Below are 27,984 nucleotides of genomic sequence, written 5' to 3'. Positions count from 1 at the left end.
CGTCAAGATCTCTGAACTAAGGGTCACCTGTGCTGAACTCCTTCCTCCCAGCCACATAAAGGCACAGACCTGACTCCACCTGTCCCAGGGCAGACACAGGGAGGGCCAACCCCCATTCCAACTTGCCCAGAGCTAGAGCCAAACACAACACAAACAGAAATTTAAAAGTACGTGTAAAAAAGCAACAACTCAGCCACTCGAAAATTAAAAACAATCCCTGGCCTCAATAGCTGGTCGAGGAGGAAATTAATATAAGAACAGTCTCCGGACAATTAGGTCAATGAATACCATCCGTCATGGAGAGAGGTAACAGGAAGTAGGAGAAACAACTGGAGCAGTAAGGCCATGATTCTTGCACCATCCACAAAAGGAAAAAGAAATTTAATGAAAAATGTGAACCCAGTCTTGAAGTAGAAGCCAGGAAATTTGGTCAAAAAAAAAAACCCAAAAAACAGAAACCAAAGCATGATGAAATTTATGAAAATCCAAGAATTTATTATCCAAGAAAGGTAATAAAAGACAAATCTCTTAAGAATTTTTAAACCCACCAAAAATTAAAATAAAATTTTAAAATTTTAAATTAAAATAAGATTTTAATTGGAAAAAAAGGACTGTAATGATTTCTTTTAATCATACAGTAATTCTATGGACATTAGTAAAGATATCTGGTGGCACAAAGGTAAAGAATCCACCTGCCCATGCAGGAGACATAAGAGACACAGGTTCGATCCCTGGGTTGGGAAGATCTCCTGGAGAAGGAAATGGCAACCCACTCCAGTACTCTTGCCTGGAGAATCCCATGGACAGTGGAGCCTGGTGGGCTACAGTCCACGGGGTCGCAAGAGTCGGACACGACTAAGTACATACACATGCAGGCAAAGAAAGAACTCTGGTAATGACAGTGAAATTATAACTTTAATTTAAAGTACACACCAAAATCAGAATAAACTAAAAAATAAACCTTAAGATAGAAAACATCATAGATGCAATTACATAAAACCCACCCTCCTTCCAACATACGTTTTTCCAATATAAACAGTGCCATGAACGTGTTTAGACCAGGCTCTGGGCTAAGCATGTCTATGAATTTGTGTGTGTATGATTACCATGGTTTACATGAGGAAACGAAGCAAGATGGTCAGGGTCCCAGAGCGAGCGATGGGAAGACCTGAACGCAGTAAGACAGTTTGGTCCAGAAGCCCACTTTCTTAAGTAGAACCTTATAGTCCCATGGTTTTCAATTATGAGCAGACAGCACAGGCATCGCTTGGGAACTCGTTAAAAAGCGAATTTTAGCCAAGACCTAGATCAACTGAATCAGAGACTCTGGGGTCGGGGCCTGCAAGACCACGTGTGTTTCAGGAGGTGCATATGGGCCAACCTGGCCCCACCATGGGGCTATGCAGCAAATCCATTCAGGGAGCTCCTAAAACTCCAGGACTGGGCTGCACGCCTGACCAGAGAAAGCGCCACTTCACAGCAGGGGAGGGGCACTGTTTTAAGCTGCCAGAGTATTTCTGACATGGAGAACCACCACTCTCATCTCTTTCTTTTACAATTATTATACCTTTTTAAATAATGTCTGCAAGGGGGTTAAAAATGGAAGACAACTGCAAGAAAGCTTTGAAGAATTACACCTCTCCTGGGGCTGGGGAAGGGGAATCTAAGGCTCTGAAGCTGTTTGAAGTAAAACACACACTACACTCTATTTTGGAAATGCCATAACTGAATGCTGAGGGCTAGATTCCCAACTGGAAGCTTGTACCTTGGATGTTTTTGCCTTTTAAACATCTATTACTTTTTCCTATGCAGATATAAAGAATTCCTTTTAGAATGCCAATTTTAGCCTTTTTCCTCCAGGCATCGGTGGAAGCAGGGCAGGACGCAGGTTAAATAGCTGTCAGAACCACCTGCAGCAAATAATGACTCCATCATTCAAAATTGTGTGTCCTGAAAGACAAAGGTCTAAAGCAGACCCCATGTGTGTGACCAGGACCTAGGACTTCATCTTTTCAGTACTTTGAAAGAGACTTGTCTGAAATATGTTTTCCTTCCAGGGAGCAAGCATCTTTTAATTTCATGGCTGCAGCCACTGTCTGCAGTGATTTTGGAGCCCAGGAAAATAAAATCTGTCAATGCTTCCACTTTTCCCCCAACTGCTTGCCATGAAGTGATAGGACAGGATGCCATGATCTTAGCTTTTTTAAGGCTGAGTTTCAAGCCAGCTTTTTCACCCTCTTCTTTCACCTCATCAAGAGGTGCTTCAGTTCCCATCAAAAGAGGAATGGATAAAGAACATGTGGTATATATACAATGAAATATTATTCAGCCATAAAAAAGAACAAAATAATGCCACTTGCAGTAACATGGATAGATCTAAAGATTGTCATATTGAGATAGAGAAAGACATTATATGTTGCTTATACGTGGAATATAAAGAAAAAGTACAAATGAACTTGTTTATAAAATAGAAATAAACTCACCCCCCATAAAAAAAATTACAGTTATCAATGGTGCAAAGGGGAGAGAAATAAATTAGGAGCTTGGGATCAACAGATACACATTACTATATATATAAAACAGATGAAAACAAGGACCTACCTACTATACAGCACAGGGAATTATATTCATATCTTGAAACAAACTGTAATAAAAAAGAATATATATAACTAAATCATTCTGCTATATACCAGAAACTACTACAACATTGTTAATCAACTATACTTCAACTCGGTTCAGTTGCTCAGTCGTGTCCGACTCTTTGTGACCCCATGGACCGCAGCACGCCAGGCCTCCCTGTCCATCACCAACTCCCGGAGTTTACCCAAATCCATGTCCATTGAGTCGGTGATGCCATCGAACCATCTCATCCTCTGCCGTCCCCTTCTCCTCCTGCCTCAATCTTTCCCAGCATCAGGGCTTTTCCGATGAGTCAGTTTAAGCACATAAGTAAGTAAGCCAATCAACACGGCATTTCCCCAGGGCGCTGCTCTAAGGTCCCGGGGTGACGAGGAGCGGAGAGAACAAAGGCGGCGGCAGTCCTGCCACGGGGGAGGAGGCCTCTCAGCAGAGTGCTGACAGCCTCAGCACGCTGCTCCTGGGGGCTGGAAACTAGGGTGGGCGTGGAGGCTCACCTTTCCATGGAAGCCCCTTTAGACCCGTAAAATGTTGTGTGGGTGTCTGAACCACCTACCCCTCAAAACAAATGAACACAATTTCTGTATTTAAATTCTGGAAAGAACTGATGCAGTTCGAGCTCCTGAAACCTTGCTATGATCTGTGGTGAACTCAGAAAGGTGTATCATTCTTTCCAGCTCTCATCGTATCAGACTCACATTCACCATGGGTCAGAACAGCAAGCCTCGCTTCTGCTCGGTCCACGGGGCAGCGAGGTGCAGCGCTGAGGATCTGCAGAGTGTTTCTGAGAGGAGTCTGGCGTCCGGTCACCTCGAGGGGCCCTGGGCAGGCCAGCTGTGATGATGCCAGCCAGCAGCATGTCCCGTGTTTGCCTATCTCTGTCAGCTCTGGCCAGTACAGATGTGTGACTTACTCTTAAACTTCACGGCCTTTCACTGCATCCGGTGGTAGAAAGTGTGTGATTCTGTGGTCTAACCCTACTCCCAAGACCTGCTTCGTCCACCACCTTAACCATCTGGGGGCACACAGACTATCTTATTTTTAAATCTATTAATTCAGTGTTTCATGGAGTCACACTTAGCAAAAAGCCCTGACATGTGAAGGCCTTCTAAGCTTGTCACCTCAGCCTAGAAATGTGTGGGGGAGCTCTCTGTCACAGCTCAGCCTGGAGACCCTAAGGGACCATCACACAGAGCTTCTGCTTCTGAGTTGTGTTACCCCCAAGAACCCCCTACATGCCGATCCACCAAACACAGGATTCACACCTCCTAAGTCTTTCTCCAAGGTGGAGTTAGGCGTCCGCTCCTGTTCCTGTAGGAATGGACACGAGTTCATCTAACAGCGATGAACCGGGGGCTGGCATGGAGGATTTCCTCCCCTGTGCGTCCCGTCCCTGAGTCCAGGGCTGAGGCTTCCAGTCAACTTCTGCCCACAGTGCTCACGATGAGCACACAGCCAGGACTGCACGCCACCTCACGTCACTCTCGGGCAGGGGCACGAGGTGAGAGGTGACAGGCTACAAGACCAAACAAGTGCACGGTGACCGCCGTCTAGGTTAACTCAGTGTCACGACGCTAGGAGACCCTGTAATTCCTGGGGTCTGGCTGCCTCAAGCTGGACTCCGTAACAGCAGCCCTGGAATTCTAAGCTTCATCACGGTGGGTTTCCCTGTTGCGTTACTGTCTTAAGGGTCCCAGGGCATAAGACTGGACGGATTAGATCCAGTTTAGCCACAGGAAGTGTCCACAGCTTCAAAATAATCCAGATCTACTCACTTTAAATGTATCAGTTTTAATTAAAGACTAAACTCTTTGCTGATAAAGAATAACAACACTTTGTTCCAGGTGTGACTTGATCGCTCCCTCTGAGGAAGAAGCCACAAGCTACAGTGAAACATCAGTTTTCTAACATTCAGGGCACCCAGATTCCAGGAAGAGTCGACATTGTAGGGCCACAAGAAAACGGAGACCACGGCAGAGTGCTGCTTGCAGGACCTTTCCCAGGGAGCAGAAAGGGTAACATCAGTCGCCAAGGCGCAGCAGAAAGGGTAACATCAGCCGCCAAGGCACAACCTCAAGGGACCTCCCTGAATCCCGGATTTGTCTTTCAGCCTGGGTCATCACTTTCCCCACAGCAGCAATACTGACTCATTTTCTGTGACTCTGAACCTCCCTTCAGGCATCCTGCTGCCGCCCCCTGCAGAGAGTCTAAACCCCTGCAGGGCGGCTGGGGGACGGCCAGCTCTCTGCTCACTCCTGGCTCCGGACCCTCCTGCCCCTAGGTCTCAGAGCTCTTCCATCCCACTGCCACACTGCTCCTTCCCAGGCCAAGGAATGTGCCTATTCATTTCCCATATTAGGAGGAGTGGAGGGAGGAAGGGGAGAAGGCGGGAGGGAAGGAAGGAGGGGGCACTCAGCGGTCTCAGCTTTGCTGTCTCCCTGCATCCATCCGCAAATGTTGATACAGTAGCTTCTAAAGCCACAGCCTGGATCCCCCAAATCAATGCGTTGCCTCACCACCGAAACTGTCTCAACAGTCTTCCAAACCCTGCCAAATGACTCTCTTCTCTGGGTTCCTCTCTGGGTTTGACTTCACAGTGGTTCTTCCTGCAGGTCACAGAGGCTCTCTGACACCATCATACAGGAGGTGTGTTTCCAAGGGATCTCACTGCCCCTCCCACCACCCACCCTGGCTTATAGCTCCCTGTGGATGTGGATTGTGCGTCATCTCCCAGCCCTACCCTTGGCAGAGCACCTGCCCGCAGCTCCCACAGCCCAGAGCTGTCCCCACACAGGTCAGCAGCCCTCAAAAGCTGAGTGACGCCCTGTAGACCCACTCCACCTGCGGTCCCCACTCTGGTTAATGAGTCAGTAGGTGCCTCCCCATCCCCGCCCCTCCCCAACTAAACAGACCCCCCCCCCCATTCCCTTCCTCCTTCTGCCTGTGCTGGCCGTTTTCAGTACCCCATCATCATCCCCACAGAATCCAGGATCTTAGCTCTGCCCTCACACTAGAACCCCCAGAAATGAAAATGAAATGATAGTTGCTCAGTTGTGTCCAACTCTTTGCAACTCCACGGACTGTATCCCACCAAGCTCCTCTGTCCATGGCATTCTCCAGGCAAGAATACTGGAGTGGGTTGCCATTTCCTTCTCCAGGGGACCGTCCTGACCCAGGGATCAAACTTGGGTCTCCTGAATTACAGGCAGATTCTTTACCACTGAGCCATGAGGCATTTCCAAATCCTGCTCCAAGCCCCACATCCATCCGACTGAGGCTTGAGTTGGGCACAGAGCCTTTACCTAAAGAACTGTCCAGGTGTGACCTGCAAGGGGAGGCCACGCAGAAAGGCGGCAGATTCAGCTGCAAACTGCCCGCAGCCCCAGAGATCTCCAGACAGCTGCCCTCGCGCTTCACCAGTGTTCTTAATCCAGGAGCCTCAAACGGGCACACAAGTACCTTTTTATTCCAGTACGGCTGGAAATAACCTAAATGCCTGGCTCTGGGGACCTGCGTACAGGTTAGCGTGTGCACATATGTACAGGTTAGTGTGTATGCACGGTGTACAGGTTAGCATGTGCACGTATGTATAGGTTAGGGTGTGCATGTATGTACAGGTTAGCGTGTGCACACATGTACAGGTTAGTGTGTGTGCACATATGTACAGGTTAGTGTGTATGCACGGTGTACAGGTTAGCATGTGCACGTATGTATAGGTTAGGGTGTGCATGTATGTACAGGTTAGCGTGTGCACACATGTACAGGTTAGTATGTGTGCACGGTGTACAGGTTAGCATGTGCACGTATGTTCAGGTTAGTGTGTGCACATGTGTACAGATTAGCGTGTGCGCATATGTTCAGGTTAGTGTGTGCACGGTGTACAGGTCAGCATGTGCATGTATGTACAGGTTAGTGTGTGCACGGTGTAGAGGTTAGCATGGGCGCATATGTACAGGTTAGCGTGTGCACGGTGTACAGGTTAGTGTGTGTGTGTGTACATACAGGTTACCGTGTGCGCGTATGCACACAGACCCCACACACTCATGCAAGTCATGGGGGCACTGGGCTGTGGGAGTCGTCACTCCAGGGTGGCCGCCGCCCACAGGGTGATGCTTGCAAGTTTCTACTCTTCGGGAAGATACCTAACTCTCAAGGCCGGTTGTATTTTCTACCCTGCAAACACCTGCACCTCCTTATTGATCCACAGTCTGCCTGCTGGGCTTCTGCCCCCTACGCCCTCCCCAGGCCACGGGCACAGGTCAGCTCCGGGGCCCCCCCACCATCATCCGTCCCCTCCCCGGAGCCCCCGAGGCCGCGCCCCCGCTGCCCTGCTCCCTCACCCACCGCTCCCAGTCCCCTGAGCAGTGGCCTCCCAACTTCCAAGTCCCCTGAACAGTGAGGGTCCCAGCACCCACTGCTCAGACCTCACCCTCCCTCCCTCCCCATGGGCTCACCCACCCTCACCGTCTAAATACACCAGAAACTGCAGGCGCCCTTGACCCTCGCCGCGAATTCTAAGGACAAGTGCACCGCCGCACTGTGCGCTTCACTCCGCTGTCCCCTGGCCTCTCAAGCCCAGCTGTCAAAGTCCTGGTCCTCTGGAGGTCACCACTTCTGGGCCTCAGCAGAAACGCCCCGTCCACGGGCCCGGTCAGAAGACCACGTGCCATTGACTCCACTCTCTCCCCCACACCGCCCACGAGGGACCCAGGCACTGGCTGTGCCTCCCCGACTGGACCTTTGCCAAGCACAGGGCTCCGCGCTGGGTTTCTCGACGGCCGCTTCCCCAGCAGAGAAGCCAGCCCGCCCTCTCAACCCCGAAGCCCCACAGTGCTGCTCAGCCCCTCACACGCCTCCAGGGAGCCCCATCCCTCTCAGAGTGAAAGCCACACCGCGAAATAGGCTCTGCATCCCCGTGGGGGCGGGGAGGACACGGGGGAGGGGTCAGGGCAGGGGCAGAGGCTGGCCAGAGGACCACAGAGGAGGTCAGACCAGGTCTGAAAAGCGCCCCAAATCCCTTCTGCTCACGAAAGCCGCTCTGCTCAATCAAAGGCTCCGAGAAGCACAGGAGGAAAAGAAAATCACCGAGCTTCACATAAAATGCATGGGTTTCACTGTGAGGCCTTTTCACAGCAAAGGAAAGTGGGGCGCCAGGAACCTGCCTCCTCCCCACCAACCCCATTAAAAAGAAGGGAACCTGAGCAAAGCAAGGCCAGTGCAGACTAGTGCCCGCCGCCACGGCCTGGAGGAGGCTCTGGTTCCCACTGAGCAGGGGGCCACCCCCAGGAGTGACCACTTAGGCCAAGGACATGGCTGCCCGCTGCAAGATGTGGGTCTGACCACCGCTGCCATGCGCTGCAAATCCCATGAAAGATCAGATCACTCACTGCCTCCTTAGACCATTTCCCACTGTTTAAAAATAAAGCCTATATCTACCCCAGTTAAAGTCCTCCCACTTTAGATATAAACTAGCCCCAAATGTCATAGGAAAAGTTGTCTGAAAGGTTTAATCTATAAGAGATGTTGTTGGTCAGCCTGTCCTACTCTGCGAACCCATGAACTGCAGCCCATCAGGCTCCCCTGTCCTTCACTATCACTCAGCGTTTGCTCAAACTCACATCTGTTGAGTTGGTAATGCTACCTAACCATCTCATCCTCTGTCATCCCCTTCTCCTTTTGCCTTCAATCTTTCAATGAGTCGGCTCTTTGCATCAAGTGGCCAAAGGACTGGAGCTTCAGCTTCAACATCAGTCCTCCCAATATGTACACAACTTCCAGAAAACAGGACCCAGGGAAGGTCCTCTGGCCTCGGTGTGCAGATGTTAAGAACCTGCTACCTGGGGCGGGGCGGGGGAGGAGATGCTGAAAGCAGATCTGCTTTAAACACACCGCCCTCCCCACCTTCAGGGGTCCCAGGGATCTGGATTAATTAACGAAGCCCTGTGCAGAAATGACCGTCCACTCTGCCTCCCCTGGCAGGTTGGGGGTGGGGTGGGGCAGGGGTAGGAAGGGGCTATCTGGAGCAGAGTCTGGAGGGGTGGGGGATACACATCCAGGAGGGGTACCCAACAGGTCCGGGATGCCCGCCTAACCCCCTGCCCCACTCACTCAGTAGGAAAACACCTGAGCACAGGCCTGGCCTCGCAGGGAGGTGGGGACACCCTGACACCACAGTCTGGACGTCACACTCGTCCTGGCACCTGAGCCCCAGGCACCCTCGGGAGCGGTGTGACACTGGACAGTCCACTCTGACCTGAACGTCATCCCACAAGTGGGCTGCGTGGTATCAGTGGACACGGACAAGGGCCATGGTGGGTGGGCAGGCTAGGCTGCCTGGCTGAGCATGGCAAAGTGGAAGAAATTAGGCAGAGGTGGGCCCAGCTGGTAGGGGGCAGAGGAACAAACTCCAGAGATGAAGGAGCACGGATGGAGCCCAGATGGCTGACACTGGTCCAGGAAAACACAGTGGCATCCGTTCTGGCCAGAGAGTCTAGTATCAGACAGCTCTGCTTTCATGGACAATGCAAAAGGGGGAAAGCTACTGCAGCATTTCTTTCAAAAACATCCTGGATAAGTGCACCTGTGGCTGATTCATGTTGATGTGAATGGCAAAAACTATTACAATATTGCAAAGTAATTATCCTCCAATTAAAATACATTAATTTAAAAAATCCTGGGAAAATCACAATTTCTGCTTTAAGAAGACTACAAAATTAAAATTTTTAAAACATCTTGTCTTCTCACTTAAAGTAGGTTGAATGGGTCCATGCTCTACAATCTAGATGATGCTGAAAATTCTTAAACTCTGAATATCTAGGTATTTATAAACATATTCATCTGTTATGTATGAAATTTGACTTTGTATTACAAAGTTCTTTTTTTCTTAACTATGAAATTTTAAACTATGAATTTTAAATTGCTTGGTTTCCAAAAAGATTTAAAAAGATGTTGTATCTACTTGGTCACAACACTTCCACATTGTCAGAGTCACTAAAAATATCCACAAAGAGTTTTTCTTCTGGAGTTTGCATAACTCGCAGGATCTGTCATTTTCAAGGCAATATTGTCCCCCATGGTTCCAAGAACTGCAGTAACTAAGAAAGTAATAATCTCCTGATGAAGTCATCCACATCCATCACACACCTGCTGGACCTCACACACCAACTAGCGTGTCTATGGAGTAATTTGTCAAAATACTCCTTGACAGTACAAAGAAACAGCACCTTTGAAATGCTACCTATTTCTCTCCTCCATGCCATGTTCAGGCCAACTGCTGTTATTTCTGAAAGCATGCAACACTTTCAAATGGAGCTCTTTCATCCGTTTGTACTTATCATAAATCTCATTGCATGTTATTACATCCTTCCATCTTCCTTTGAGACTCTAACTTAAAAAGAAACAAATCCTCCTTTCAACTAAGACTGGACTGTCAAGGCCTGTGGATCCAGTGACGCTCTGACTCATATTGCCGTTGGTTGTCCTCACTCACAGGAAGAGAAGAGGAAAATGTGTTTCTTGACAGCAGTTGAAATGTCTGGCCTGCAGACCACATGGGAGCCTGTGGCAGCCCTCCATGAGGAAGATCCCTAGAAAGAGCCCCCTCTGCTATCCCAGGAGCCAAGATCCATTGGGAGGTACCAAAGCAGGAAGTCCATTGGGAAATCACAAAGTTGGCCATAGGTAACATCTCAGGAGATGTATCATGTGAAATGTGAGGCTGGATGAACCACAAGCTGGAATCAAGACTTCAGGGAGAAATATCAACCTTAGATATGCAGATGATACTACCCTTATGGCATAAAGCAAAGAGAAACTAAAGAGCCTCTTGATGAAGGTGAAAGAAGAGAGTAAAAAAAGTTGGCTTGAATTCAACATACAAAAAACTAAGATCATGGCATCTGATCTCATCACTTCATGGCAAATAGGGAAAAAATGGAAACTGTGGCAGATTTTACTCTCTTGGGCTCCAAAATCACTGCAGATGGTGACTGTAACCATGAAATCAAAAGACACTTGCTCCTTGGAAGGAAAGCTATGACAAACCTCGACAGTGTATTAAAAAGCAGCGACATCAATTTTCTGGCAAAGGTCTGTATAGTCAAAGCTTTGGTTTTTCCAGTAGTCATGTACAGATCCATACATGAGTTGGACCATAAAGAAGGCTAAATGTAAAAGAATTGATGGCTTTGAACTGTGGTGCTGGAGAGACAGTTGAGAGTCCCCTGGACTGCAAGGAGATCAAACCAATCAATCCTAAAGGAAATCAACCCCAAACATTCAATAGAAGGACTGATGCTGAAGCTCCAGTATTTTGGCTACCTGATGCAAAGAACTGACTCATTGAAAAAGACCCTCATGCTGGGAAAAACTGAAGGCAGGAGGAGAAGGGGGTAACAGAGGATGAGATGGTTGGATGGCATCATCCAGCCAATGGACATGAGTTTGAGCAAACTCCGGGAGATGGTGATGGACAGGGAGGCCTGGTGTGCTGCAGTCCATGGCATTGCAGTCAGACATGACTGAGCAACTAAACAACATCATCATCAGGAGACGCAGCTCTAACCATTTATCAGACCTGTTTGGAAAGCTGAATGTGCTACTACCATCACTGGACCAAAGACTAAGAAAAACAGCTTTCCTTACTGCATCTCTTCTTGTTTCTACCTGAGCAGGTGCGCACGCAAAGGCTCCCATCATCATCCTTCCTTGTGTCTCCACTGTGGGGCAGCCCTGTCCACCGGAAGCTTCCATGACCACAGACAGGTCAAGCTTGGCAAGAGTGACTTGTGGGGTGAGCAACGGAGCCGTGCTGGGGTAGCTACCCTTAATTTCAAACAACCAACCGCAGGCAGAAGGACATACATCGTGACTTCCCCGGTGGCCCAGCGGTTGAGAATCCAGCTGGCAATGCAGGGCATATGGTTCGAGCCTTGGACAGGGAACTAAGACCCCACAGGCCATGTAGCAACTAAGCCTGCATGCTGAATTACCAAGCCCACGCTCTGTGGCTCTTGCCACTCAACCACAGAGCCCGTGGCCTGCAGAGAAAGATCCCCCAGACACAACCAAGGTCCTGTGTACCACAACTAGGGCTGACGCAGCCAAATAAATACAATAATATATTGTTAACAAGAAAGAAAGAAATACACAGGCAGTACTCAGGCTTAGGGTCTGCCCACTCCCCAACATGTGAAGCCAAGTCCATCCCAATGGCAAGGCAAGACAGGCAAGTTTTTATATCACAAAGATCCACAAGATCCCAGTCTAAATTTGCTGACCACCACCCTACGAGGACAAAGACAGCAAGCACCTTAGATGATGATCTCCCCAGACTGCAGATTCAGCCTGCAAGGACCTCCAGGTCCTGTGATAACTCGCTGCTAACCAGGACGGGACCTCCCAGACCACAGCCTGAGCTATCTGAGGAGAAAGCTACAGTGAGCTCCCTATGTTTCCAGGAATCATCTCTAACCATTCCTAACATGAGTAAAAGCAGCAAAATAAGGGCAGATTCACAGCATCCACAGTGGTCTGGTCGCTGACACTATAATGAGGCTTGGAACGAATTAGCAAGGTGGGGTCCACATGTGTCCAGACCTCTGTCTTGGTGCCTGTTCACTGCCTTGGCTGGCCTTGGAAATCATCTCCCTGACCAGCCCTACCCTTGCTCTCTCCCAGACCAGAACACAGATGAGCTGTGTTGGCAGACCCACAGTCACACCCCAAACCAGAAACTCCTCACTTGGACAGGAGAAAATGAGGTCCAGAAAGGAGGGTGGCAGAAGGGCAGGGCACTCCTCGAGAGAAGGCCCCAGGCAGTAAAGAAATACCAGCTGTATCGAAACCACAAGAACCTGGAAACAGCCCAAACGACTACCCGCAGGTGAACGGATAAGCTCGCTGCAACGGGTCCACACAAAGGAATGCTACTCAGCATTAAAAAAGGAACAAGTTCTTGCTGCAACACAGATGCATCTCAAAATAACGATGCCGAGGGCAAGAGGCCAGACAAAATAAACCAGGCAGCTTTATGTGACACTCTAGAAAATGCAAACTCATCAACTGTATTGGTTTGAGGTTACAAATAAACTTGTTTATAATTATTGCTTTATTTTCATCAAGCGCACATTAACGTTTCATTTATTTATTTTTGCTGCACCATGCAGCATGTGCGATCTTAGTTCCCCAGCTAGGAATCAAACCTACACCCCTGGCATTGGAAGCACAGAGGACTAACCACTGGACCACCACTGAAGTCCCACAAATAAACATTAGTGATACGGGGTGAATAAAGGGGATGAGCCGTCTCTAACTTACTGGTGCCCTGGTGCCCTCTCTGTAAAATGGGGAGAGTTTATATTCACTTCAGAGGGCTGTTGTGAAGGTCCGATAATTTAATCCACAGAAGCACTTACTAGAGGCCCCAGCACACATACACACAATGTACTTCTTACAGCCACTGTTCTGGGTGTCACCGCTATCGGGTCTCTGCGCCTCCTCCCTCCACAGAGCACGTGCTCTGCAAGGCTATCTGCTGCCTGCAGCTCCCATATCCAAGACGGTACAGACCGAGCCAGGCATCCCTTCACCACGTCCGGTGACACTGGGGGCGTCACACAGGGGTCGCGTCTGAGCTGAGAATGATGGGTTCAGATCCTATGACTTATCTTAAATAACACGCCAACTGCAAGCCTGCAGTGCACTTTGTCCAAATTTAACTTTGACATTGATTGTCACTGCTTACAAGCATGAAGCTTTAAGGAAAAGAGGGGGTATATGGATAGCTGGTTCACTTTGTTGTGCAGTAGAAAGTGACAGCAGTGTAAAGCAACTATACTCCAAAAAAAAAAAAGCTACAAGGATACACTGTACAATATGCAGAACATAATCAATATGTCATAATAACTATAAATAGAGTATAACTTTTAAAAATTGTGAATCACTATATAGTATACTTGTAACATAGAACATTGCACACCAACTATACGTCAATAAAAAGTTAAGATTTGAAAAAAACAACAACAAAAAGAAATAATGGCTATTCAGTCATAAAGAGAACGAAATACTGCCATGCGCAGCTAAATGAATGGATCTCAATGCATGAATAAAGTCAGAAAGGCAAGTATCTTATGATCTCACTTATATGTGGAATCTAAAATATGACACAAATGAATGTACTTATGAAACAGAAACAAATTCATGGACACAGAGCTCTAACAGACCTGTGGGTGCCAAGGAGTAGGGGGAGGGGGGAAGGACTGGGAGTTTGGGATTAACAGGTGCAAACTTATCCATTGCTGTCGTTTAGTCATGTTCGACTCTTTGTGACCCCAAGAACTGGCACACCAGGCTTTCCTGTCTTTCACCATCTCCCAGAGTTTGCTAAGACTCGTGTCCGCTGAGTCAGCGATGCCATCCTGCCATCTCATCCTGTCGCCCCCTTTCCCTCATGCTTATCTACAGGATGGAGCAATAATAGGGTCCTACTGTCTAGGCAGGGAATTATACTCAATTTCCTGGAATAAACTATAGAGCAAAAGGATATGAAAAAGAATATATTTATATATATCAAAGAAAAGCAAAGCTCCAAGAGTGTCTGTTCCTACCACCAAAGAGCCAAGAAAAGAGCCAGAGCCTTCCCAGTGACCCCACCCCACCCAACAGAGCCAGAGCCTTCCCACTGACCCCCACCCTACCCCAAAGAAAAAGCCCAACAGAGCCAGAGCCTTTCCAGGAATACCCACCCTACTCCAACAAAGACCAGTGGTGAAATGTTCCCACCCACCCAGGTGTCAGTTTTCACCTAACTTCCCACCCCCTTGGCCCCCGGGCCTATGGGTAGCTGGTGCTTAGGCTCAGACCCCCTGCCACTGTGCCTGCTGCCAAGAAGACCTGGTCTTCTTCCTCCCACCTGGAGGAAGTAGACACCCAGCTCCCCTGTAGGGGCAGGGCAGCTTTGCCTCCAGACTGATGGCGTCAGGAGGGGATCAGGAGTGAGAGGAAGGGTGAACTGGCATTTTGCCCCCTCCTGCACGTCCCAGTCCAGCAGGGTCCAGTGGGAGATCCGTCCCACTCCACAGTGAGAAAGCTGAGCTCGTGGCCCTGCTCTCAGGGGCCCAGGGGAGGCAGTGCTCCAGGAAGGCATGAGAGAGACTGGAGAGGAGCTGCGCTCACCCACGCCGACTGTGGTGAGCAGCGTGGCGCACCCCGCAGAAACACAGACCCCAGAGCCGCTGACGTCCACCCCACAAGGACGCATCTACACTTCAACAGTGAAACTCCCTGCCAAGAAGGTTAAGACAGGATCCAGAGTCCCCCAACACAAACCCAAGATGTCCAAAACACAACTGAGAACCAGGCTGATGCAGCTGGACTGAGCAAGGACTGTTGACAGAGGCAGCCCTGGAGACCCGTGTCCAGAGCCTCAGCCCAGCAGTCACAAACACGCTTCCACAGGAGCTGCAAACCCTCTCAAACAAATGCAAGCCAAAAAGCGACACCTCCAAGTTCCTCCTAAGCAGAGAGAAACATTATTTCTCCTCCTTTTCTCTTTAAATTCTTGTTGGAATAGAGCTGCTTTATCACCTTGTTAGTTTCTGCTGCACAGCACCGTGAGCCAGCCACGCACACACATACATCCCCTCTTGTTTGGACTTCCTTTCCATTGAGGTCACCACACAGTGCTGAGCTGAGTTCCCTGTGCTGTTCAGTGGGGTCTCATTAGTTACCTGTTTTATACATAGCAGTGTATACACGTCAACCCAACCTTCCAATCCAGCCCACCCCGTTGTCCTCCTTGGTGCCCATATATTTGGTGGTTTACACCTGAATCTCTTCTTCTGCTTTGCAAAGAGCTTCATCTGCACCATTCTTCTAAATTCCACACATGTGTGTTAATATACAGTATTTGGTTTTTCTCTGTCTGACTTGCTTCACTCTGCATGACAGCCTCTAGGCATTTCTCTTCCTTCAATCTTAAGTGACTTTTAGGTTCTTTTCATCAGAGAATAATTTGCTAAGATACAGCTTCAACATATCTGGACCCAACAGAGCTCATTAGGCATTTACTGAGGTCCCGCCATGTGTGAGGTCACCCGGCCCTGCTCAGGCTTGCTCACCTTGCTTCTGGGTTTAACCCAGTGACAGTGACAGGCATGGGCAACATCACCAGCTCAGGGCAGGAAGGGCAAAGTCCCCAAATGAGGCAGAAATAAAACCACATGGGAGCTCTGCCGGAGGGTGCAGTCAGCCCAAACAACGTGAGGATGCCCTCCGTGCAGAGATGACAGCAGACACAGTGAACAGGGGAAGTGATGGAGGAGAAACGGGAAGCAGACACAGAAAAGTCAGGGGAGCACGCTGATCCAGAAACCGAGAAACAAGAGAATGCCCAGGAGGGAAGGAAAGAAAGCACATGTCAAAGCACACGGGCGTCTGAAAGGCCTGTTCACGGTGAGCTGACACAAGGACCAAACAGCCGGGCGCACGCTGTGATCTTCTGCCCTTGAAGAGAGGAAGGCAGAAGCCGTTCCATCTTTAGTGAGATTCTGAGGACACTTTGGTTCAAACGATACTGTAAATGGGAAGGAACGACTGATCCGTGCAACTGGGCAGAGAAGTAGGCTCTACCCTTAGCCTAGCCCTGCCTTGCTGTAAGTTAAAATAACTGCAATAGCAAAAACGAGCTCTCTCCTGCCTGCACCTCAAGGGCAAACAAGCCAGCGAGAGAGGCGCTCTCCCACCAGCCACCCTGCAGGGGCAGGACCGCTTCTATGGGCCATGGTGGGAGGATGATCGCCAGAGGCTGGGCCGCCAGTGGAGCCGCGGCAGGGACGCTGAGCCTGGGGTGCAAAGCTCTGACCCAAGTGAGTTAAAAGTTATCCAGTGACAGCAAAATAACCAGCCAAAACACAGGGCCCGAGGATGGCGAGGCGGAGGGAAGCACTCAGCGGCCTCTTTGGGACCTGGAGTGGGAAGACAGAAATCGGATGATGAAAATCATTTGCACCTTTCTGTCTCTCATCACCATGACCCCGAATCAAACAGGTCTCCTGAGATCCAGTAGACTCTGCTGCCATCCGATCCATCCCACCCCATTTCACCACCCATGAATCCGTGATTCCCACATGGAGTTCACCTAGGTCTGGGCTGGGTGCCCTGGCGGGAGTCACTGTATAAAAAAGCCAGAGGTGACATAACCATTTCCCTAACTGCCTTCCCACTGGGCCCCCTTGGACCCCCTTACTTTGTGATACAACATCTGTCTGGACCTCCAGCGGGCTGGCTTCCACCTAACTCACATATCCAACAGAACAAGAGTGCTTAACGGAATCATGCTACTCACGTGCGTTTCATGCTTGCAGACCAAGGTACCCCCAGCACCGAGAACAGACCTGGTATCACACGGCTGCTCATGAGGAACTTACAGAGTAAGTTGATCAAAGTCAGGAAAGTAAGAACAGATCTACTGATGGTTTCAACCAAGCATGCTATTTAATGTGCTCAGGTGAGCTTAACTTGGGTCAAATGTGTTCCCTGTACTTCAGAGGCTCATCAAGGATGCCAAGGATCCCCACCCTGCACACTAGTGGGCAGGCAAAGTCCACACACCCTGCAGTAATGGTCTGAGCGTGGAGTTCATGGACCTGTGCGCCCCCCACTCCCCGCACATCCCACCAGCATGCATTTCAGGAACTGGCCAGGGCGAACGGTGCAGTATGCAGCCACGGAATACCACAAACTGGCTTTAGAAAGCCAAAGACTTTCTATCTGCTCATCCCTGCTGAGGCCCATCACGAGAACGGTCACAAGGACACAGAGAAGCAACAGAGGCTCCCACAGCCCTGCCCCTCTGGGTCAGCGGGCGCTCCAGGCCCCGTCTCAGCCGTGGGTTCCACGTGGTGCTGGGACAGGGCACCTGAGCAAGAGTCCCGGTCAAGGAAGGGTACTGGGGCTGAGAAGGTTTTGGAAAGTCCCCACAGGGCACTCTCTGAGGTCACTCTTTAGTCAGTGCACCTGCTGACCCTCTGGGGACCAGGGCTAGGTGGCCACAGACACAGCTCCCCACTCTCGGGGGTCAGTGGGATGGATCCCATGCTGTGCCTTCCACACCAGTGGACCCACTGCCTAAGCTGCATTGATAATTAGATTTCGAGCCCAAACAGGAGGATTAACTGTGAAACAAGGCTTCATTTCAATGCTGTGTCTGTGCCAAGAAGTGCCTGGCCAGTCTGTCAGAAGCCACAGGTTTAAGTCTTTTGTGTTTGACCAATCTGACAGAAGAAGGACGGGAGGTGCAGGCTGGTCAGGTGCGCTGAGAAGTGGGGGCTCAGGAGGCTCAAGGGTGTATTCTTGCCTTTTTCAGATGTGTCTCTTCCACACTATGAAGGCTCAGCAGAAACACACACAGTCCCCATCCTCCAGGCATCTCAGGACAATTCAGAAGGGCTTCACAGGTGAAGGGGAGGCAGGACCGAGGAGCAGGGGACCAGCCTGACAGCATGATGGGACCCCGGCCCCACAGCACCCCACACAGTCTACACAGGGACAAGACAAGCCCCAGCACCTGGGGCCTGTGCCCTGAAGCCTCGGACTCCAAAGAGCTGGCACTGCCATCAGCCACAAAGTGCATTTTTTTCAATATAATTGATTCTCCCAGGAGACAAGGTGCTTCTGTGATCTTCATACACCTCTGCTGGGAGGAGAGGTCCCATGTCAGAGAAAGTAGTCTGTCTGAGGGCACAATCTGTCCACCACGAGGGCCACGAAGGTTCAGGAAAGTTCGAGAAGCCTCACTGACACCCAGGGAAGAGCATCACACTGCAGGCAACATCAGCCGTCCTGCCCACTGACTGGAGGGGAACAGGAAAACGTCACACGTGCGCTTTTTGAGCTCGGAACAGAACATGCACCATGTTAGCCTCGAAGATAAGGAAGACACTCGGGAAGCATCTACTGAATGAACCCCAAAGATTAAGAACCCTTCTCTTCTGCTCTATGGACCACAGAGGAAACCTGGAGGGGAAGAGCAAGGTCAGCAAGGAGGCAGCAGAAAGGAGAGGTGGAGAAATGAGATGGGAAGGAGAAGGACACAAGGCAGACAGAGTACAGCCTTCCTGCCAAGGGCTATGGGCCCCAGCCCCCAGTCCCTTCAGCCACTTGGCCTGGGGGGCGGTCCCCGATGTTAGGGGATAAATTCAGACACAGCCATGGTAAAGCCTCAACCTCCAGGATCTCAGAATGTGACTGTGCTTTAAAGACATAATCAAAGTAAAATGAGGACTTCACAGAGGCCTCATCCCATATATGACTGGTGTCCTTCTAAGAAAAGGACGTAGAAACACAGCATGTGAGGTCACAGGGAGAAGACGGCTGTCTACACACCCCGAGACAGCCCTCAGGAGAGGTCAGCCTGCACACACCTTGATCTCTGACTTCTGGCCTCCAAGATCGCCAGCTGGAGTGTGGTTTATGCCAGCGGCTGAGATAACTGATAAAAGTCTGTCTAATCAAGGTTATGGCTTTTCCAGTGGTCATGTATGGATGTGAGAGTTGGACTGTGAAGAAAGCTGAGCGCCGAAGAATTGCTGCTATTGAACTGCGGTGTTGGAGAAGACTCTTGAGAGTCCCTTGGACTGCAAGGAGATCCAACCAGTCCATCCTAAAGGAGATCAGTCTCGGGTGTTCATTGGAAGGACTGACGCTGAAACTGAAACTCCAATATTTCGGCCACCTGATGCGAAGAGCTGACTCATTTGTAAAGACCCTGATGCTGGGAAAGATTGAAGGCAGGAGGAGAAGGGGATGACAGAGGATGAGATGGCTGGATGGCATCACCGACACAATGGACATGAGTTTGGGTAAACTCTGGGAGTTGGTGATGGACAGGGAGGCCTGGTCTGCTGTGGTTCACAGGGTCGTAAAGAGTTGGACACGACTGAGCAACTGAACTGAACTGAGCGGGCTGATACAGTCTCCACTACCCACTACTCTTTCTGGGCAAAGGCTCCAGCAGGCGCACGTGCAAAAAGACAATCCAGCCTCAGTGCTCTAGGGGACACCTCAGACCCACCAACAGCATGGTAAGTACCCACAGCCAGGCCAGCCGGAGTGAGAGAGAAGGTCCGTCGCCAGGTCAGCCTCCCCAGGAGGCAGAGAGGCGGAAGGGGCCAGCACCCGCCCTGGACGTCACGGTGCGCCCGCCCTGCACCGTCACTGCGCGCCCGCGCCGGACCGTCACAGCACGTTCACCCTGGACGTCACGGCGCACATGCCCTGGACCGTCACAGACCGTCACGGTACGTTCACCCTGGACGTCACGGCGCACATGCCCTGGACCGTCACGGCACGTCCACCCTGGACGTCACGGCGCACATGCCCTGGACCGTCACGGCACGTCACGGTACATTCACCCTGGACGTCACGACGCACATGCCCTGGACCGTCACGGCACGTTCACCCTGGACGTCACGGCACGTTCACCCTGGACGTCACAGCGCACATGCCCTGGACCGTCACGGCACGTCCACCCTGGACGTCACGGCGCACATGCCCTGGACCGTCACGGCACGTCCACCCTGGACATCACGGCGCACATGCCCTGGACCGTCACGACACGTTCACCCTGGACGTCACGGCGCACATGCCCTGGACCGTCACGGCACGTCCACCCTGGACGTCACGGCGCACATGCCCTGGACCGTCACGGCACGTCCACCCTGGACGTCACGGCGCACATGCCCTGGACCGTCACGGCACGTCCACCCTGGACGTCATGGCGCACATGCCCTGGACCGTCCTAGTGCACCCGCCCTGGACCGTCCCGGCGCGCCCGCCCTGCACCATCAAGGCGCACATGCCCTCAGTCGCAGTGCTACAGGTGGGCAGACCCCCAACAAAGAAAACAGGGCCTCAGCAGGGCCCTCCACCTTGGCTCTGTTCTGGTCCAGCTCTAAAAAACAGCTGCCAACTCCTGAGGGCTCACCGTGGGAATCTCAGAATAACCTGGGAGCATATCAGCACTCAGGCCTTTCCAGGTGGCCCAGTGGTAAAGAATCTGTCTGCCAATGCAGGAGACACAGGTTCAATCCCTGGGTTGGGGAGATCCCCTGGAGAAGGAAATGGCCACCCTCTCCAGTACACTTGCCTGGAAAAATCCCATGGACAGAGGAACCTGGCAGGTTACAGTCCATCGGGTGGAAAAGAGTCAGACCCGACTGGGCAGCTGAGCACACGTGCAGATCAGCACTCACTGCACAGAACGCAAGGGGCCTGGAGCGGGCGAGCAGCAGGGATGGTGGCACAAAGGCTGGGCTGCAGGGCCTGCACCCAGCGCCTTGTGCTCTCCCATCCCACCCACCTCAGCTCAAAGACGGGGAGGGGGGAGGCCACCAAGCAGGCGAGGCTCCCAGCAGAAGCCCTGGAAGGAAAGGCCCAGTGGGACGTCTCTGCCCACACTTAGTGATTTGCAATAGGATGCATTTACTAATGTCCCCGTCACCAACAGTGAACAGACCCACGGCCTGCAAAGTATGCAAAGAGAGCTTACCTGTCGGGGGCTTTCTGGGGCTCTGGGCGTCTGGGGGCCAGCTGGCTGGAACGTAGAAGTAGCGACTGGTCTCGGTCACAGGTCACGGTCACAGTCACAGTCACGGGGCCGTTGCCCCCTGCAGCCCCCTCTTCAGGCTCAGCATGATGCCCAACTCCAAAGCTGAAAAGACAAGGAGGCCTTCACTGAACATGCTGAATTTGCACAAGTGTGAATTTTACACCCTGCACCCAAGTATACAAGTTTTAAAACAATTTTAAACAAACAGAAGTGTTTTTTTCTTTTTTTTCAAGGAGACTGTTTAAAAGACAGACTTCGAAAGGAGTCCACAAGCAGCAGGCTGCTAGTCGCCATGGCGCTGACCACAGGGACAAAGGCCCACAGACACCAGAAAAGCCTTGGGAAGCTGCTGGTCCCAGGTCACTGCCCGAGTGCTTCCCCTACCAAAGCCAGGCAGGTAAGGACTGGACAGGCCTCTGCTCTCTTGCAAGGCCAAGTCTATACCTGTAAGGCATCCGTGGCACCTAGATCACAGCCCACATCCTTCCCAGGTCCTGCCAGGCTACAACCCTCACCCCATCCCCTGGGACCATCCTCATCTGAGACCAGGTTCTGGCCCATGGTGTGCAGTGCCTGAGAGGCCCTGGGCAGGGCCCACGTGTGTGCCATGGTGGGGGCGGGAATCCGGGCTGTTTCTTCTGATTCAACACTCTCACTTCTATTGTGAGGGCCAAGACCCTGCTCCAGGGTTGGGGGGTGGGGAACAAAGATGAAGGTTCCCCCTGCCAGAGGGCAGCGTCTGGTCACCAAGACAGCTCTGCACTCCGCCCCTCTGCAGGGCGGAGGGGAGAGAGAGCCGCCTCCCAGAGGGTCCTGGCACGTGACACTCGATGCCACGGAATCTCTGCGCTTTACCCCTCTGCAGGGCGGAGGGGAGAGAGAGCCGCCTCCCAGAGGGACCTGGCACGTGACACTGGATGCCACGGAATCTCTGCGCTTTACCCCTCTGCAGGGCGGAGGGGAGAGAGCACCGCCTCCCAGAGGGAGGGCCCTGGCACATGACACTGGATGCCACGGAATCTCCCCAAGTCCAGAGGAAACACTCACTCGACAACAGGGAGATCGGCAGACAGCACAGGTTCCGTGGACAAAAGTCCCAAGCACCGCTGTGCCTGTGTCTGCGGCGCGGTGTCCTTGGGTGGGGACATGTCACCCAGGGATGTTGAACTAGCTCACCCTGACCACTCAATGGCAGAAACAAAGCCTGCCCTGCCTCCAACCTGACGTGGGAGAGGCCAGTGTCGAGGATTTAGAAATCCCTGCAGAAGGTACATCTGGGCACTCAGGCTAAGAATCTGGTGCGGGAGCCAGACAACGTCCACCACCCCCTGACCCCATTCCCTCTCAGCGGGTGATCTGTGGGTGGATCACCCCACTCCCTGAGCCTCAGTGTCCCCCACCGTGAAGATAACATCTCCCTCCAGGGCTTTTATGAGCATGAAGTGAGCAAATGCATGCCAAGACTTAGGATACAACATACAGTAAATGTTAGACAAACACTAGTTACAAGCTAGGACTCAGCAGGCAAGTCCCCTGCTGTCAGATGCAGAACACAGTGGCTTCCTGCAAGCTGTAAAGGCTGCTGGTGTTTAGAGGGAACGCTGAACTTCTAGGATCAAAAGGGGAGAGACCCTGATGCAGGATTATCTGACTGCTCAAAGCTGAATGTTACCCATGCGTGCAAAGGCATTTGATGAAAGGTGCCTGCTTTCACCCTCAAAGAATGTGTAAGCCTGAAAAGTGTTACAATGTTTATGTCCAGTGGAACAACTCTAAATTCCAGGAGCTAAGTTGACTCCAAGTTTAAAAATCTTAAAAGAGAAAACAAAAAGGCGAATGGTCACACAGGCATGAGGGTCTTTGAACAACTGGCTGGCATGTTGGCAAGGGCACCAGGTCATACGACAACAGAGTACCACATGCCCGTCATCACCTCTAACCCTCACATCCTGAGAGGTCTCCCTTCATTTCCAGAGGAAAAATCTTTCCTTGGATGTCACCCAAAAGCCCCAGGACCAATTCCAAATGCATCTTTCATGCCTGTGACCTTCAGCTGACAATATATGTTCGGGAAATTTCCTTTTTATACTAAATTTAAAAAAAAATGACAGACATAATTGCCTCTCAAGCTGTTCACCACTTTAACCATTTTCATGTGTTTTTAAGAAAGTGGATATGTAACAGATAAAATAAAGACATGATTTTTGAACCTGATGAGCTGAAAAGAAAGATAACAGCACCCTCCCCAGGAACAAACGTACAGGTGCTATTTCCAGGGCCCCATCACTTGGACCCCCACCGGCACAGACCCACAGGCTTCCTATAGGAACCAGACCAGCTGCACCCAGACCCACAGAAGAGACGGAACTTTCTGGGTGCTGATCACCAATCAGGTGGTTCCATAGGCAGACATGACAAAAACTTGAAGAATATACAAACTTGGGCGAAAAAGAAATGTCTTCACTTACTTCCAAAATGTTTCAGAAACAAAGGACCTCTTGATTTCTGTTGAGTGCCGCTGATCCCTTCCAGAAATTCCTGAGTTAATATAAAGTTTTCTTTCTGTCTAGCTTTCTCACACTAAATATTTAGAGTCATAACAGTGACTATTTAGACACTCAACAAATCCCAAGCTTCATGATGAGGCGGTTCGGCCACTTTGGAATGAAGGCTGGGGCTTCTCAAGAGGGGACAAAATACCTTTCATCAAAAAAATTAAACTCAGGATTGTACTGACCTCAGAGGCCATTCTGTTTTCATGGCCTAAGAAGGTGCTTATAAGACGAACTGAGAAATACATGAAAGAAATGGAATTGAAGAAAAGGCAACGTTTTCTAAGTGATCATAAAAATCTCAGAACCTTTGGACGGCTGAAAAGGAACACAGTTAAAGCTGAGAATCTTTGCTGTCCCTCACTGCCGTCAGGCGCACCTAGACGGGACCTGCATTCCAGTGATGCTACAGCTACTTCCAGGGTAGAGAAGCTAGAACGTGAGGATGCTGGCAACACAAGGAAGTTCAAACCCAGGATCGTTCCCGTCCAAATGCCGACATCCTGCTTTCAAACCACACACACAAAGGAAGGGTCTGGAAACAACTCAGCAGTGACACTGACCCAGTCTAGGAAGCGCCTTCCCATGGTGGCCTTGGGACCATGGTCAGCAGACACCCCAAGCTCCAGAGGATGCAGAGCAGGGCCCAGGACCGAGCACTCGTGTCCCAGAAAGAGCTTCCCAACTGGATGCCGTCACGGAAACTTACCCCAAACCTACGGAAGGGTCCAGACCCTACCTGGTTCTCAAGTTCAGGGTCAAGCAGAACCAAGGACACTACCAGTCCTCACCACGGGGCTTCTGGGGGACACCACGCAAGGCTGAAGATGGGTTGTCCAAGGAAGCCTGTCCAAGGTCAAACAGGACGGAAATGCAGCGGGATGAGGGGACTGCCTCCCTGAAGAGGCAGGACTCTTCTCCCCAACACGAATCCGGAGTCCGCAGGGCAGTGAGGGGCAGGACACACACAGACACACATGGTGAGTGACCAGAAGACAGACGGAAAATAGCCCCTCTCCACAGCTGATAGGCATACACGCCTGTGCCAATCCAGTCCTACGACCAGCCCAACAGAATAAGGAATATCACCACCCTTCCATGAGAGAGAAAAGGCCTAGGTGTCTGGAGACGCAAGTTCCTAAATGGGAAGACTAACCGTCACAAAGGTTTTGATTGTCTTCAAATAATGAACTTAAAAATTAAAATTAATTTTGTCAATGAAAGGCAGTATCTCATGAAAACTGACAAAATACAATAAAAGGTAAGACTGTCCATCATAGAGTATTAAGAGAACAATCTGCTCATCACAGAAGATGATGTAAAAGCAAAAGTAATTAAAACAGGGTGGTGCTGTGTAGAAATCCTTCTAGCACCACCAGAAGGGCTGGGCTTAAAAATATGAACGCTACCATCACATTACAGCAGCATGAACTATCCTAACGGGAGACTGTGCTGAATCCCCAAGCTTCCCCACAACGCGCACACAGGACCCGTGGGATGGGGAGCCCTGACTCCCCTCTGCCCTGACTCTCCCGATGATGCTACCCAAGATAAAGATGACACCATGATGATTGAGGAGGTGGCCATGACCACCCTTCAGTGACAACCTCTTGTGTCAGACACCCCACAAAACGCTTTACAACCGTTCTAGAAGATTAAAAGGAGTAAAAGGACATGAGACTCATAATAAGGCACAAATGAGTGGTTCTTAATTAAGAATAATGAAATATTGCCAGTTCTTGAGGTAGAATTATGACCCCATTTTATAGGTGGAGAAACCAAGCCTGGGAGGCAATATGCTAGCTGTCGAGCTCACACAGCTAAGAAATGGAAAAGGTGAGATTCAAATCCATAGATGTTTGAATCCACCCACCTGCTCTAGCATCTTGCTGATAAACTGTCATTTGCATGAGAAGAAAATAGACAACCTTTGCACTTATTTGTAAGGCTGCTCTTCATTTTTTTCCTTTCAGTTACTTTTTTTTGGAGCATAGTTTATCTTTTTTCTTTTAGAGAAATAGAAAATAGTCATAAAGAAGAGCCTGAAATTCAAAGCACAGAGGATGGGGGAGGGGGGGCCTCCTGCTTGCAGGAATCAGTATTTCAGTGATGGGCATAAAATAAGGAGCCTTCTTAACCTTATAACAGGCACCTACCAGACACCTCCTGCAGGCAAGTGGCCGACACAAGAAACAGGCAGCAAAAGGCATACAGACCATCTGGAGAAAACCATGGTTCCAAAGGATACGTGCGCCCCAGTGTTCACAGCAGCATGATTCACAACAGCCAAGCCCCGGAAGCCACCTGACTGACCGCTAACAGAGGAGTGGGTAAGAAGATGTGGTTCATGCACGCAATGGAAGAGTACTCAGCCACGAAACGTGGAACAGTGCCATCTGCAGCACCATGGCTGACAGAGGAATGGGTAAGAAGATGTGGTTCATGCACGCAGTGGAAGAGTACTCAGCCACGAAACGTGGAACAGTGCCATTTGCAGCACCATGGGTGACAGAGGAGTGGGTAAGAAGATGTGGTTCATGCACGCAGTGGAAGAGTACTCAGCCATGAAAAGTGAAACAGTGCCATCTGCAGCTACATGGATGAACCCAGAGATGATCATCGTGAGTGAAGTAAGTCAGAAAAAGACAAGTATCATATGATATCACTCATATGTGCAATCTAAAAAGAAGGATACAAATGAACTTATTTACAAAACAGAAACAGACTCACAAACATAGAGAACAGACTTACAGTCACCAGGAGGGAAGCATGGGAGGAGGGATAAATTAGGAGTTTGGGATTGACAATATACACCCTACTATATATAAAAGAATCAACAAGGACCTACTGAATAGCACAGGGAATTCTGTTCAATATTCTGTGTAACAACTTAAATGAAAAAAAGAATCTGAAAAAGAATGGTTACATGCATATGGTTAACTGAATCACTTGCTATATGCCTGAAACTAACAACATTGTTAATCAACTATACTCCAATATAAAATAAAAAATTAAAAACAAAAAATACATACCAGACTCAAGTTCTTCACCAGGAGGCAAGGAAGGAGAAATCAATTCATCTATAGTCAAAGATCATCTGTGCAAAGTCCAAAGGGAAGCAAAAAGCCCCGAGAGAAACTACCATGAACACAGGCAACAATCTGCACTCAGTAAATCTCTCATTTATTAAAATAACACGGGATGAGAAGCCCAGTGTAAGAACAGGGAGAGGACAGAAGCAAACAATTCGTCAAACACACACATGAAACTCAACTTCCCAAGTAACCATGGAAACACAAATTATAGAAGCAATGAACGAACTATAAATTTTGACACATCTGACTGCTGAACATTTAAAAAACTGAGATGACCCCTGGGAGTTGGGGATGGCCTTAGAGCAAGGGGGATCGCTTAAGCCATAGGCGGGGCTCCTGAACAGGCTCTGGGCAGCCTAGCATCTCCCAAACGTCAGTGTTAGAAGCAGGAATCTCACTTCTTGTAACTTATTGTCACCTGAGTGTGCACACACACACACAAAAAGCAATCACTGCCACATCTGGGAACACAAGAAAGCTGGAGCAACCCAGATACACCTGCTCACCACCACCCCCCTTCAGCTCCCAGCAGTGGCTCCCGGAAGGAACGCGTGGAAGAAACCCAGCGGCTGCCTGTGGCCTCCCTGACCTCCTGCCCATGCAACCCACAAGGCCACTTAATTGTGGCCAAAGAAGCATTTGAAATCCATCCACTGCCTTCAGGTGCCAACACCAGCTATCACTCCCATCTGACCTGGACCCAGCTCCCTCCACATGCTGCACCTTCACCCCTCACAAGTCAGCTGGGGGCTTGGGATACACCTTGGGATACACGGAACGCCCACCAACAGCCCTGCCTGCCTTCAAGCTCCTGCGAAATGGCCGGCCCAAGATTCACGCTCCATGCCACTGGCCTGCCCCAAGTCCTACCGCTCCCCTCCTGTGACCCCTGTGTCCTCTGTCCGGGATGATCCCCTTTCTTCTTCCTCTCCTTGAAACCAACTTTATGATTAACCTCTCCATCCAAAACATGATTCCCTTTCTTGTCCCACACCTGGTCCCCTGGGGACTGAGGACTGACAAAGAAAAAAGAGGATGGAAACGGAGCAGGACCCTGTGGAGCCCCCCGCCCCGGCACCAAAGTCCCTCTTTA

General features: G+C 50.3%; 1 protein-coding gene across 7 annotated transcripts in view; it reads right to left on the bottom strand.

The window, feature by feature from the left end:
- The window catches only part of GRB10 (growth factor receptor bound protein 10), a 216,560-nt gene that overhangs the window by 161,360 nt on the left and 27,216 nt on the right, over positions 1 to 27,984 (bottom strand). For 5 of the 7 annotated variants that reach the window (XM_065939818.1, XM_065939823.1, XM_065939817.1 and 2 more), the window contains exons 2-3: positions 21,185 to 21,346; positions 2,602 to 2,644 (exon numbers count right to left, since the gene is read on the bottom strand). The gene's annotated coding sequence lies outside the window, so the exon portion shown is untranslated. The remainder of the gene's footprint in view (positions 1 to 2,601; positions 2,645 to 21,184; positions 21,347 to 27,984) is intronic. The other 2 variants (XM_065939820.1, XM_065939824.1) reach the window with 1 other exon arrangement.

Source organism: Muntiacus reevesi, chromosome 6 (assembly GCF_963930625.1).
Source record: "Muntiacus reevesi chromosome 6, mMunRee1.1, whole genome shotgun sequence".
Lineage (NCBI taxonomy): Eukaryota > Metazoa > Chordata > Mammalia > Artiodactyla > Cervidae > Muntiacus > Muntiacus reevesi.
This window is presented reverse-complemented; position numbering and strand designations above follow the sequence as displayed.